Source organism: Corapipo altera, unplaced genomic scaffold (assembly GCF_003945725.1).
Source record: "Corapipo altera isolate COAL_440 unplaced genomic scaffold, ASM394572v1 53, whole genome shotgun sequence".
Lineage (NCBI taxonomy): Eukaryota > Metazoa > Chordata > Aves > Passeriformes > Pipridae > Corapipo > Corapipo altera.
Genome location: NW_020884900.1, coordinates 473,354 through 485,085, shown reverse-complemented (window position 1 = coordinate 485,085; position 11,732 = coordinate 473,354). Strand labels below are relative to the sequence as shown.

Sequence of the window (11,732 nt, the reverse complement as noted above, 5' to 3'; positions counted from 1 at the left end):
GGGTATGCCTTATGTACTGTGTCTTTGAGGGCAGTAGTAATATGCAGTTGAGGTGACAATGTATGGCATGTTAAAAAAAATATTATATGTGCCATATAATAAAACATTGTTTATTATTCTTTATATCTGACTATTTACATGGCTATTTATATTTATTTATATTGCTGTTGCCATAGAAGAGAGCTTGTCACCATATCTCAAGAACAAGCCTTAGAGAATAGTCCCTGCCATGGAAACAATTTGAGAAAAGTCACATATCTTTATTGTGTAGCCTTTTCAGCTGAGATCAGTGCTGTGCATGTGGAAAATCTTACAAATTCATTAAAAACAATAATGTATAAGAATGTTTTATGTGCAATAATATATAGCATTATGAGTAATGTAATAATGATGTAAGTTTTCTGCTTTTGTTATTACTTCCTTGCTTTCTCAAGCAGGGACATCTGAATTCATTGATTTTTAAAAGAATGTTGCTTTTCTGGTGAAGTCTCTCCTTTAACATGTAGCTGTAGTCCTTCAAGACATCAGGAAAAACTCTATCAGGGCATGAGAATTTATTTACAGCCCCTCTGAAAAGCTGCTTTAGAAAAATCTCTCTGTAACACGCACGGGGAACAAGCATAGTACAGGCTTGCTGTGGCAAGAAGGGGTCAAACCATGGAGTAGTGACTGTGCTCATACAATTTCTCTTATAGAAGTCTGTAAGCTTTGATCTAAGGGTGGTATGACTATTTGTCTTATATGGATATATATATATACATATAGTAACCCCAGAAAATCTGCTGCCTGTATCTGAATGTGCTAAGTTAGCAGTTCAAGCAAATTATAAATAATTAGGATAACAGGTTTTCATTGCACATATATATATATAACCTTTGTCACATTTTTGTGACCTCAGTCAGACAATAGAGTGAAATCTGAAGAATTATTGACATGAGTTGAGTATTGCTTAGGTAAAGTCAATTTGCTGTCTTTGGGAGAAGTTAATAAATTAGACCAATGGCCACATGATCCTAACACATAATCTGCTCATAGCACCTGAAGAGCACTGTCCTTCTAATCCATGGTCCTGTTGACAAAGGTAAAGCCCAGCAGGAAGTCTGAGTTTCTGCAGAATCAGGCCTTTATTATGCAAATAATAGGTTTTTCCTATACATATATTTGCATTCATACATTCACACACACATACGTAAGTTATTTTACATTTTAGAATGCTAGAAATGAATCATAACTGATAAAAATACAGTAGCTACTAATACTTTTTATGTCATAAAAATCCATTGGCACCAAAAAGATCTTTATCTCTTATTGCAATTTCTTTGTAACAAACATAACAATTAAAATATAGGAATCCTCAACAAGAGTCCTGGAAGATGAGAACAAATGTGTTCCTCTGATCTACTGACACTAGAAAACTCAACAGTGATATTGCAGCTGCTGTTATCCCCCATCTTCATCCAGATCTGATGAAGAAAGACGTAAGAATCAATGATTTAGTGAGCTGGAAACAAACTTTAAAAATCAAAGTGAGCCAATTATAGTAAAATGCTGAATAAAGTGTTGGATTCTTTACCTCTTGGTATATTTAATCGTCTGGATGCCTTCTGGAATATATTGGAGCAAACACTGGTGTTGACAGCAATATAGAGGTAGGATGGGGAACTGTATGTTTATTTTAGAGACCATATTAACTAATCTTTGACTCCTGCAGTCGTGAACATTACATACGTCAGAACAAAGAAAAGCTCAGTTGCTTCTGGAAATCCATCACCATCTGTGAAAATGCACAGTAGTACAGCAGAAAATATTGCAGTACAGAGCACCTTGTTCTCATTCACAACTGACTGTTCCCATGTATCATCATCAAAAACTCATGGGCATAATAGCAATAGCAGGAGTCAGAACTTAGCATAGCATAAAACAATGGTCTTGTGGTCATGACTAATAAACTACGTGTATCAGAGCATGTGAATCACATCCTCTCCATTTAGCTTGGCAAGATAAGTGGTTGTTTGCATCACAGCAGCTCCCAGGTAGCCAGCAGAAAATAAAAGAAGGTACAAATTGGTCATCATCACCACCAGAGTAACTTTCTTCTTTTGTTGTGCTGAAGTTGTCAGTAGAGATGTTTTTAGGTGAAAAGTAACAGACCGTGGCATGAAAGGCAAGACTGGATGTAATTGCTTTGTTTAAAACTTATGAAATCTGAAAGGTGGCATCAAAGTTGTTAATTTTTTTCAAATAGCAGACATATTCACAGTCTGCTCTCATCAAAACTTTCATAGGCTTAATGCCAATTGCTACTGGGCTGGTCCTAGCAAAAGCTGTGTCTTGTTCTTTAGTGTATGATTTGTGCAGATCCAGTAGTTTTTCCAGAAAAGTTATTTTTTATGGTGGAATGGGTGGTTTAGTGACTTTTGGTCTTCATGGCATTGTTAATGAGATAAGGACTGTTCAGGCAGACTTGAGATGGCTCTTTGTATCCCATTTTTGGGGATTAAATTTTGTGTATTAAATTTTTATGTATTCTCTGTTTTGGTTTTCATGCCCCTGGCTGTGGAACCTGAACTCTTCCAGTGACAACTCTGTCAGCCGGAGGTTGTTGGCTGCACCTGCCTTGTGCAGTGGGGCACAAACTCAACATTGTGTCAAAGTCCCCGCAGTACTTTAAGGAGAATTTCCTCTAACAGGAAAATCAGATATTTATCCTAACTTCATGCACTCCAGCAGGGCATCCTTGGAGAGGGAGTGAAAGTCTGCAAGACTGTACCAGTACTTGATTTGCTTTCATTGTCTACATGAGCATGGAGTTTTTCAGAAGAGCCAAGTCCAGCCACAGAACAGTCAATGGTGCAGGTGCTTAGGGTATCCTCTAAATTATTCCTTATCCTATAAACAGTACTCAGTCCCCTTCAACAGCAGTGTTCTTTTGACCAAAGAAATAGTATACTAGTATAGAAACAGTTCCAGGAGCTTTCTAGAAGTGGCAAATTTTTGATGGCTTCAGTAGTATGTTCATGAGTTACATATCAATACATTTGCTTTACTCAGAGCCTTTACTTGGATGCAGCTTGCAGAAGTAATGGTTGTTGAACACTGTGCCAAATATGTTTGAATGAATTACTTCTCTAAGGAACTCTGTATTTATACACAAGAACTGAGTTTTCCCATAATAGTTCAATAAGAAAAAATGCTATTTCTCTGCTTGTTCTCCAGCTGTAAGTTGCTAAAGATGTTATTTGCAAGTCTGTGTATAACTCATGCCTTTAGGAAAATTTTCCCCTCTTTCTTCTATTACAGAGCTGAGAAGCATGGAAACAAATGAAGAATACATTTGGTATCCATTCACTGCTACTCAGATATTCATTTTTGTAACATTCTGCATTACTGCTTAAGGTTTGGGATTCATTACACTAGCAAGAGCTGTTGTAAATACGCTTTACTGAGTATTTGTTATCTTGTGTATGGATTTCATACACATAGATGCATAGGTAATATGTCTATGTATAAATTATGACTGAAGTATAGATGCCCTGATATTTGTTCAGATACTTGGAAATCCAAGAAAATTCATATATTCCTGTTACTATTATTTCATCTCTTTCTATGACTCACAGTGGCTTGTTGTGAAAACAGTATATATTGCTTAGGCAGCTATTGCAGGAATGAGCTAAAAGTGGATCAAACAATGACCATCCTATCTAAGTGCTAAATAGAAAATAAATGTAGCCTGGTGTTTGGGGTTGACCCAGGCTGGATGCCAGGAGCCCATCAAAGATGCTCCATCACCCCCTTGGAAAATATAATGGAACGCTCATGGGTCAAGATCAGGACAGGGAGAGCTCACTAACCAGTAACTGGCACAGGCAAAACAGACTTGACTTGTGGAAATTAGTTTAATTTATTACCAATCAAATCAGAGTAGGATAATGATAAATAAAAACTGAATCTTAAACCACTTTCTCCCCACCCCTCCCTTCTTCCTGGGGTCAACTTCACCTCTGAATGCTCTACCTCTTGCTCCCCCAGTGGCACAGGGGGATGGAAATGGAGGGTGTGGTCAATTCAGCACATACTCACACTCCTCACACTCTTTCTCTGCTCCAGCATGGGGTCCCTCCCATGGGAGACAGCCCTTGAGGAACAGGCTTCTCCAGCATGGGTCCCCCATGGGGTCACAAGTCCTGGCAGCAAACCTGCTCCAGTGTGGGCTCCTCTCTCCAAAGGGCCACAGTTCCTGCCAGGAACCTGCTGCAGTGCAGGCTTTCCATGGGGTCACAGTCTCCTTTGGGCAGTCCCCTGCTCTGGCATGTAGTCCTCCAAGGGCTGCTTCACCATAGACTTAGGTGGGCTGCAGGGACCAGCTGCCTCCCCATGGGCTTCATTCACCACAGGCTGCAGAGGAATCTCAGCTGCCCCACCTCCTTTTCCACTGATCCTAGTGTCTGCAGCTGTGTTTCTCACATATTCTCGCTCCTCTCTCTGCCTGCAGTTGCTGCTCTGCAGTTTTTTTCCTCCTTTTAAATCTGTTATCCCAGAGGTGTTACTGTAGTCATGGATGGGCAAAGCGTTGGCCTGCAGTAGGTCCATCTTTGAGCCGGCTGGCACTGGCTCCATTGGACATGGGGGAAGCTTCCAGCAGCTTCTCACAGAAGCCGCCCCTGCAGACCCTCTGCTACAACACCTTGACACACAAACCCAATACACCTAGTTAAGCTGTATTTTGGTAGAAGACAATATTAGTGTTGGCCTCTGGTCTTTAATTTATTTATTCTTGTTTTTCCAAGACATTACACTTCAGAGAGGTTCCCTCCATGTGCCATCTGTTTCCTTGCAACTGGGAATGGTAGAATAATTTTCTGACGAATTGATGACAAGATGTGGCAGGGGAACAGTAATCCATAAAGACAAGATTTCTCATTAAAGTCACTCAGCTCGTCTGTGATACAGCAAGCTCTTGATTTACACTGGTCACCTCTGGAGCAGGGAGGACAGTGGCTGGTAAGTTACATTTTTTGTTGCACAGGCTAATGATGAGGTTCTTGACAGTAACTGGGACTGCTGTCAGATCAGTTTTCATGGCACAGACACACTTATCTAAGTGAGATTATTCTAGTTAGACAGTTTATCATAATAACAGATGTCATCATAGACACCTTTTGACCTTAGTTACTTCATGATATCTTAATGCTGGCTGGCTGTTGTCATATAATTCCTTAGGCTTTTGCTAGGAAGGGCAGATGGACCACACAAGGACCATCATGAATTATAGCAGACCTTCTTTTTGGCCTTGTGGTACAGATCTTAAATTTTCTTTTCTATGTGTGCCTCCTGGTCTTCTCTCACGAGCAGAACCTTACTGCAGGTTGCTGATTCTGCTCTTGCTGAGAACCAGTCTATGACATACTGGCACAGCTGGACATGTCAGCCATTTGACAATGGTTGCAAGCACACAAAGGAAATTGCTCTAGAACAATTTAAAAATTAAATATATGCCACAGAAGCTTGGGTGAGATGCAGAGGGCAAGGAATAATAGAGTAGAAATGAGAGACACAATCACGGACACGATGGTTGGAAGGGATGCTGCAGGTCACCTAGTCCAGCTTCCTGCTTAAAGCAGCACTATATACCTTGGAAGCCTGAAAGCACAGGGGAGCATACACAGGTAGGAAATACACTTAGACTAAAACAGAAAAAGGAGATGTCCTCTTCCAGTTGAGGAACCATGTTTTTCCACAGTAAAATGAAAATTTACTTCAGCTTCTCCTCACCCCTCTACTTCTCTACATTAGTATTTCACAATAAATACCATCTGTCTTTTCAAGAGGGTCCTAAAAGTACTTGGAAGTACAGAGAAAGTTAAGTCTCTATATAACATGAAAAAAAGAATAATTCTATACAATGTGAAAAAAAGAAGAATCCATGATAATTGTATAAATCATTAGCTGGAATAAAGGACTTATTTTTCCTTCACTGAAAAATGACAGCTGCTTTGCTAATTTTTTATTCTTAGGGTATAAGGAGCCATGGGGTAGAGATCTTTTCCTACCTTACACAGATCTGAGTAAAGAAGTGTTAAAACTCGTCAACTTTCAAGCAGAATCATGTTTAGTCTTGAGCTGCCAGGATTGTCAGGTGAATTTGGGTTCTGTAGGTCTGTGTGCCCCCTGGCTTAGCCACTGCTAACAGGAGAAAAACAAATGAAAAATCTGAGGTTGGAATTTCAGTCCAAGCCCTGCACAGACTAAAAGATGTTCTTAATTTCATGTAGAAATGTAGCTAAATGATCTCAGGAAGTGATTCCAGCTGAGTTTATGTGCTTGGAGGAGCACTTCCTTAATTATCCATGCTGAAAGTTGGCAATGGGATGCTACAGAGTTTTTAACAAGAGTGACAGTCTGCTATTTGTCTTACCTGGTAGATATGAAAAGTAAATATTTTTTCATAATGTTTCACTCTACATTTTGCATTTAGCAGTGGTTGTATTACCCCATCCTTCTCGCAGATGGTCTGAGGAAAATGTGAAAATACAGCTGGAGACTGTAAGAAAATCAAGATCACAGCCCAAGGTAGAATATCTAATCAAAGTAGCTGTTTGGTAGACAAAAGGGTACATGCCTCCAAGCAGTAAGAGCCCCAGCTCTGTCATGAGGTGGATGTACTGACCCACATTAAGGTGTTCTGCTTTGCTTCCTGGCAATGCACATTTGCTTTGGTTTTGTTGCGAACCCTCCAGCTGGGATCCTCTGGAAACAGGAGCCTAGAGGAACAGCATGATTGGCTTGAAAGATTATTTTGTTGTGATTGCTAAACCAGCCGCATTCTTCCACTAGCTCACCATGTCCGATTCACATAAGCACGCTTCAGTGCATAAGCACACTTGTAAGATGCTAAATTCGGCCAACCATCTCTTCACTCCTTGAGGGCTGAGATAAAGAGGAGAGTGAATGGCAGAGAGTGGAGGAAAAGACTGGCAGATCACACAAAGCCAGAGTAACTGCTGAGTTCCGAGTCACTCAGTCAGATATCCTTAGTACCACTTTAATGATTAGTGAGACCAATAGTACTTTGAACTAGGTGACTAGAAATGGAAGATTCTAGAGTAGTCACCCCAATATCCTTCTCTCAAATTATACCAAAATGTAGTTATATCACTCCAAGTAACTCCCAATGAAGCAACTTAAGAGAATGTTCTCAAAGTTCTGTGGTCCAACTATCTGACACAGTCTTGCTAAGATGGTTGTAGCTGCCTGGTAGTTGTTTGCTGGCTCTTCCTCCAAGCAGGCAGCCTACCCATATGTGTAACCTTAGCCTGGAATATATGGTCCCAGTTTTCTAGAATACAAGCTCCTGGAACTGAGCTTCATAACCCTCTAACAAGATAATAATACAAAAATCTGAATCAGCCCAACGACTCCACTTGGATAATAACATGTAAACAGAAAAATCCATTCCTGTTGGCTGAAATATTGCCAAGGTTCATTAGAGTCAGCACACAGACACTTAAATGTGCTGGAAACATGTAGCTTTGAAAGACTGGTAATTTCTTGAAGAAAAAATATGCAAAACATTTAAGATATTGTGTATATGAAGATGAAAGATGCATGATTTAAATTGAAAGCTATAGGGGTAGCACTGGCATTAAGATAAAGTGTCTAAAGAATGGATTAGTAACAAATTATTTTTACCAACTGTTGACTTTTATTCAGAAATGAAAGGCATAACTACCTATTTGGAAATACACAATTCTGACTTGTCCATGAATGCAAAAACTGTCTATGTAAATTATATACGGATTGTTCAAAACCAAATTCTCTCTATGGCTTTATTCACTTGTTTTTGCAATCCTGGTATTTCCGGTGAATCTGTTAAGGAAGCCTCTGACCTGAAACAACATATGAAATAAGAATACATAAAAATTGCTCTATACTACTGAAATTTAACTATCTTCAGCTTTTTTTCATTGTGGACACAATCGTGGAAAATTTACAGCTACTTACAAAATCACGGCTATGTGGATATTTGCAAGTTACATGAGGTCTCTGCAGCCATGAAATCATCATTCGGGTGAAAGTTTAAGAATAAAACAGTGGTCACTGATGGATCCTTTTACTATTTCTTACTTGTCTTGCATAGGCAATGACAAGGCTAAGAAGAGCAGTTGGTGATTTCTCTTCATCTCTGTGCTTGGGCCCCTCGTCCTGACAGGATCCTTTTCTACACAGAAAGAAGGAAAGCTACTGCTGTTACAAATGTGCTCATTAAATCAGATTGATGCTTTCACTCAAAAAATATTTGCATTCATTTGGATATTTTTCTTGATGTATTTTTACCATCTGTATTGGTGGATTCATCCACTTAAATACATGCAAAGCTTATACGCACTGAGGTAAACCCCCCAAATTGCAAAACTTACATTTTCTGAAGGTGGATGGTAGTTTCACATTTGACAGCAAATATTTAGATATATACCAAAAAGGAACATATTCACACTGCCCTTCATCTTAATAAACAAGGTCCTTTTTATCCTATATTTTGTGATAATTATCAAATGATAAGGAAATTAGGACAAATGGCTGCTTTCTGAGAACGTGCTGAATGACCAACTCAAGAAAAAGCAGTTTTGAAGAGATTTGCAACTGAAAGGTCACCTGGCAGTGTGGTAACTTGTTTAATGAACGAGGAGTAAGACAATTTAACATGCTTCTCAAGGATTCAGAAAAGAAGCCTAGTGTTCCTCTGTGTCTGGTATTATGGCATTGCATTTGGAGGCCTTTTAAAACAAAGATGTAGCATTATTTATGCAAAACTGTCCCATCTGATGTTCATCACAAAGAGGACTTAGAGGGTACATCAGAGATTGACAGTGGCTGGAACAAGCATTTATGTAGAAAGCTCTACCTCATACCTAATATGTACATTGACAAATGTATTACAGCATTAGTATATCAGCAGATCTAGGAGTTTGGGCTTTGAAAGCTGCTGGAGAGAAGGATTCTGTTCTACTTAGCACCTCCACAGCAGAAGGATTCTGAATGTTACCTTTGGCACTTGCTGAGGCATTGACTGGCTCCCACTTTGATAGTCCATGCAAGACAGAAGATGTTTTTCCCATGCTGCAGCTTCACTTAGATTCTCCCAGGCCTTCAGTTTACCGTCAGGAATCTTAAAGGGAGTCACTGTTTCCTTTTACAAGGAGATGTCTACAAGAGATTTACAATGCCTTTCTCTCAGGTATTTATTTTTTTTTCTCAAACCATTTTCTCAAATAAATGGGGCAGAGAATGTCTTGCTAAATAACAGAATAGAAAAGCCTTAACCACAAGCACAGCTTAAGTGTGTCTTATTCACTTAAGTTCTTGTTCCAAGGTAGAGATTTTTGCTTGAAATGCACCTCATGAGGTTGATCTTGAACATCTTTAATGAGTGTTTCCTCATCAGATGGCCCCGTGATGATTGTTGGATATGAGGACTGAGATTGCTTGCACTTTGCATAATACAGTTACAGTTGTTTGCTGAGACCAGAGATATAGTCTGTGATCATTGGCTTCTCAGTGGCAGCCCCAGTTAAATTCTTGTAGAAATACTCCATAGAAATTAATCTACTGCCAAATATTAAGAGAGAAATTACGTGGCTGAAGCAGAACTTTTGAATTTATTGCAAGGGAGTCTTTCAGAAATCAAGTCTATATAGAACCATGAAAGATAGAAAATAAGGTAAAGGAGCACACCTCCCATGAACCAGTCTTTTGTATACTGCTTAAAATTCTATTTACTGTAGCAAAGAAGTATTGGCAGCTCCCACTGAGTTTTCAGAAGAACAATAAATAAAAGGGTTGAATTAACAACCATGGTCTAAATGATACTATGGAGAGTATTTGCAGTTTGAATACTGTAGAACTTTCTGTATACAGTATTTTCTTCTTAGTTGTTCCACTGGGTGGCACAACTCCTACATTGCCTTTTCCAAAGATATCATTCAATATCTGAATATGTTAAATTATTTTACTCTATTATTTTGTGTTGACAACTGCAGCCTTGAGTTCTGATTGTCAGATGAAATAGGGACTTAAAGTAACTGAGACGGAAGTGCCACTACACTGTCTTTAATCCAAGACAAAATCCACACCCTTTAGGGTGCCCCCACTGCCCTGTCCACCCAACCCCCCCCCTTCCAAATAGTGGTTGTCTGACTTTGAACAAAATCTAATATATTAGGAAAACAGGCAAATCAGACCTTAGAGCAAATAAAGCTTTCCACAAAGTACTTTGGTTTCCAGACAAAACCCCAAATGTTTACTTCTTTCATGGGAACTACTTGACATCCTGTATTTTAAAAAATTCTTCTGAAACCCTCATGCTTCCCAGGGTAGGAGGGTAAGGAAATTGTCCTTGAGTGCATCCACCCACAGTCTTTTATTAAATCCTTGCCAATGGTGAAGAAGAAATCTAGACCTCCAAATCCTGCCTGCTCCGAGGAGTGTCACTTAGAACTCATGACAGCATTTCTCACCACGGGATTGCCAAGCTGATGAAGAATACCTGAGTTTGGCCTTCAATGTTATAAAAATGTTCTGACAGACTAACAAGGCCCCGTTGCTTCTCAGCTTCCCTTATTATTTGCTCTTCAGTTCTTCATCTCTTCAAGGCTTTTCCTAAAAAAATAATTTAAAGAATTAATTCTGTGATGTTTAAATGAAGTATTTTGTAATAGTGACAGGGATTGTCAGGTATTTCCAGATGTTATCCTCTATATTTCTAAGTCAGGTGCCCAAGGAAAATATTTCCATATTGTAGCAGTTGTCTCCCTGTCAGTTCTGCCCCATCTCCATTTACTTTTGAACCCAGGGGTTAATTCCAGTGAAACCTGAAAGAGGAACAGGTAGGACTCTCAGAGATGCCTAAATGGATACAAAATTTGGGAAAACTGGTTCGTGACTAGAGAGAGCTGTACACAAATGAAGACCCTCCTGGGAGAACTCACACATTATATGTAACATTTGGTTATAATTAATCAGTCAAAATGTACCTGACCAGCCAGCTAGCATTTGTACACTGTCAGATGAGCTGTAACTCTGCTTTTGAGCTGTCTCTTGCAGGATGCAGCTGGAAATATCGCTGCAGGAACTGGGTCATGACAGTAGGGGACAAATCTATAAGAAAGCCATTTCATTAGTTATGCTACTCATGCAGCAACTAATTTTAAACGAAGGAAATGTCTTACTAGTCAGGTTCATATAAATCTTTTGTGCAGGAGGCTTATGCTTTTATCTTTAAATACACTATGTTTTTAATTTTCAAATAAATATATTTGGGCTTTGTAGATTAAATCTTTTTTTGCCAAAATCCTGCTACAGTAGGGTTAGATCCTTTGTAACTATAGGAGGAGCAAGGCTGTGAGGGTATTCTATATGGCAGGTGACAGCTCCAGAGCAGTAAATCAGGATTATGTACTGAAACTCATTAATTTACCCATATAAGCAAATTTCTACACTTCATTTTTGTACCTAGAGTGCTTCAACTTTTCTGCTTTCTTTTTAAAGCTACAGCTGCTGTGCCCCCAGATCTTTATACACATGGGATAAATTTCTCTTGACTTCAGTGGAGTTCTACCAGCCAGAAATTTTGCTTCTGGCCTTCTTTAGGATTTAAATTGTGTATGTTGGAAGAAAATGTCAGATTAGACTCGGGCGAAAAAGAAATATGAAGAATACCCACATGTCTAAACTAT

The 11,732-nt window shown here is 39.1% G+C and overlaps 1 long non-coding RNA gene across 1 annotated transcript in view; it reads left to right on the top strand.

Annotated features, from left to right (window-relative positions):
• The first annotated feature begins 4,794 nt into the window (after positions 1-4,794).
• LOC113950142 overlaps positions 4,795-11,732 on the top strand; it is a 147,665-nt gene continuing 140,727 nt past the window's right edge. Inside the window, exons 1-2 of the long non-coding RNA XR_003528676.1 lie at positions 4,795-5,001; positions 6,479-6,570. This is a non-coding gene — a long non-coding RNA (uncharacterized LOC113950142). The remainder of the gene's footprint in view (positions 5,002-6,478; positions 6,571-11,732) is intronic.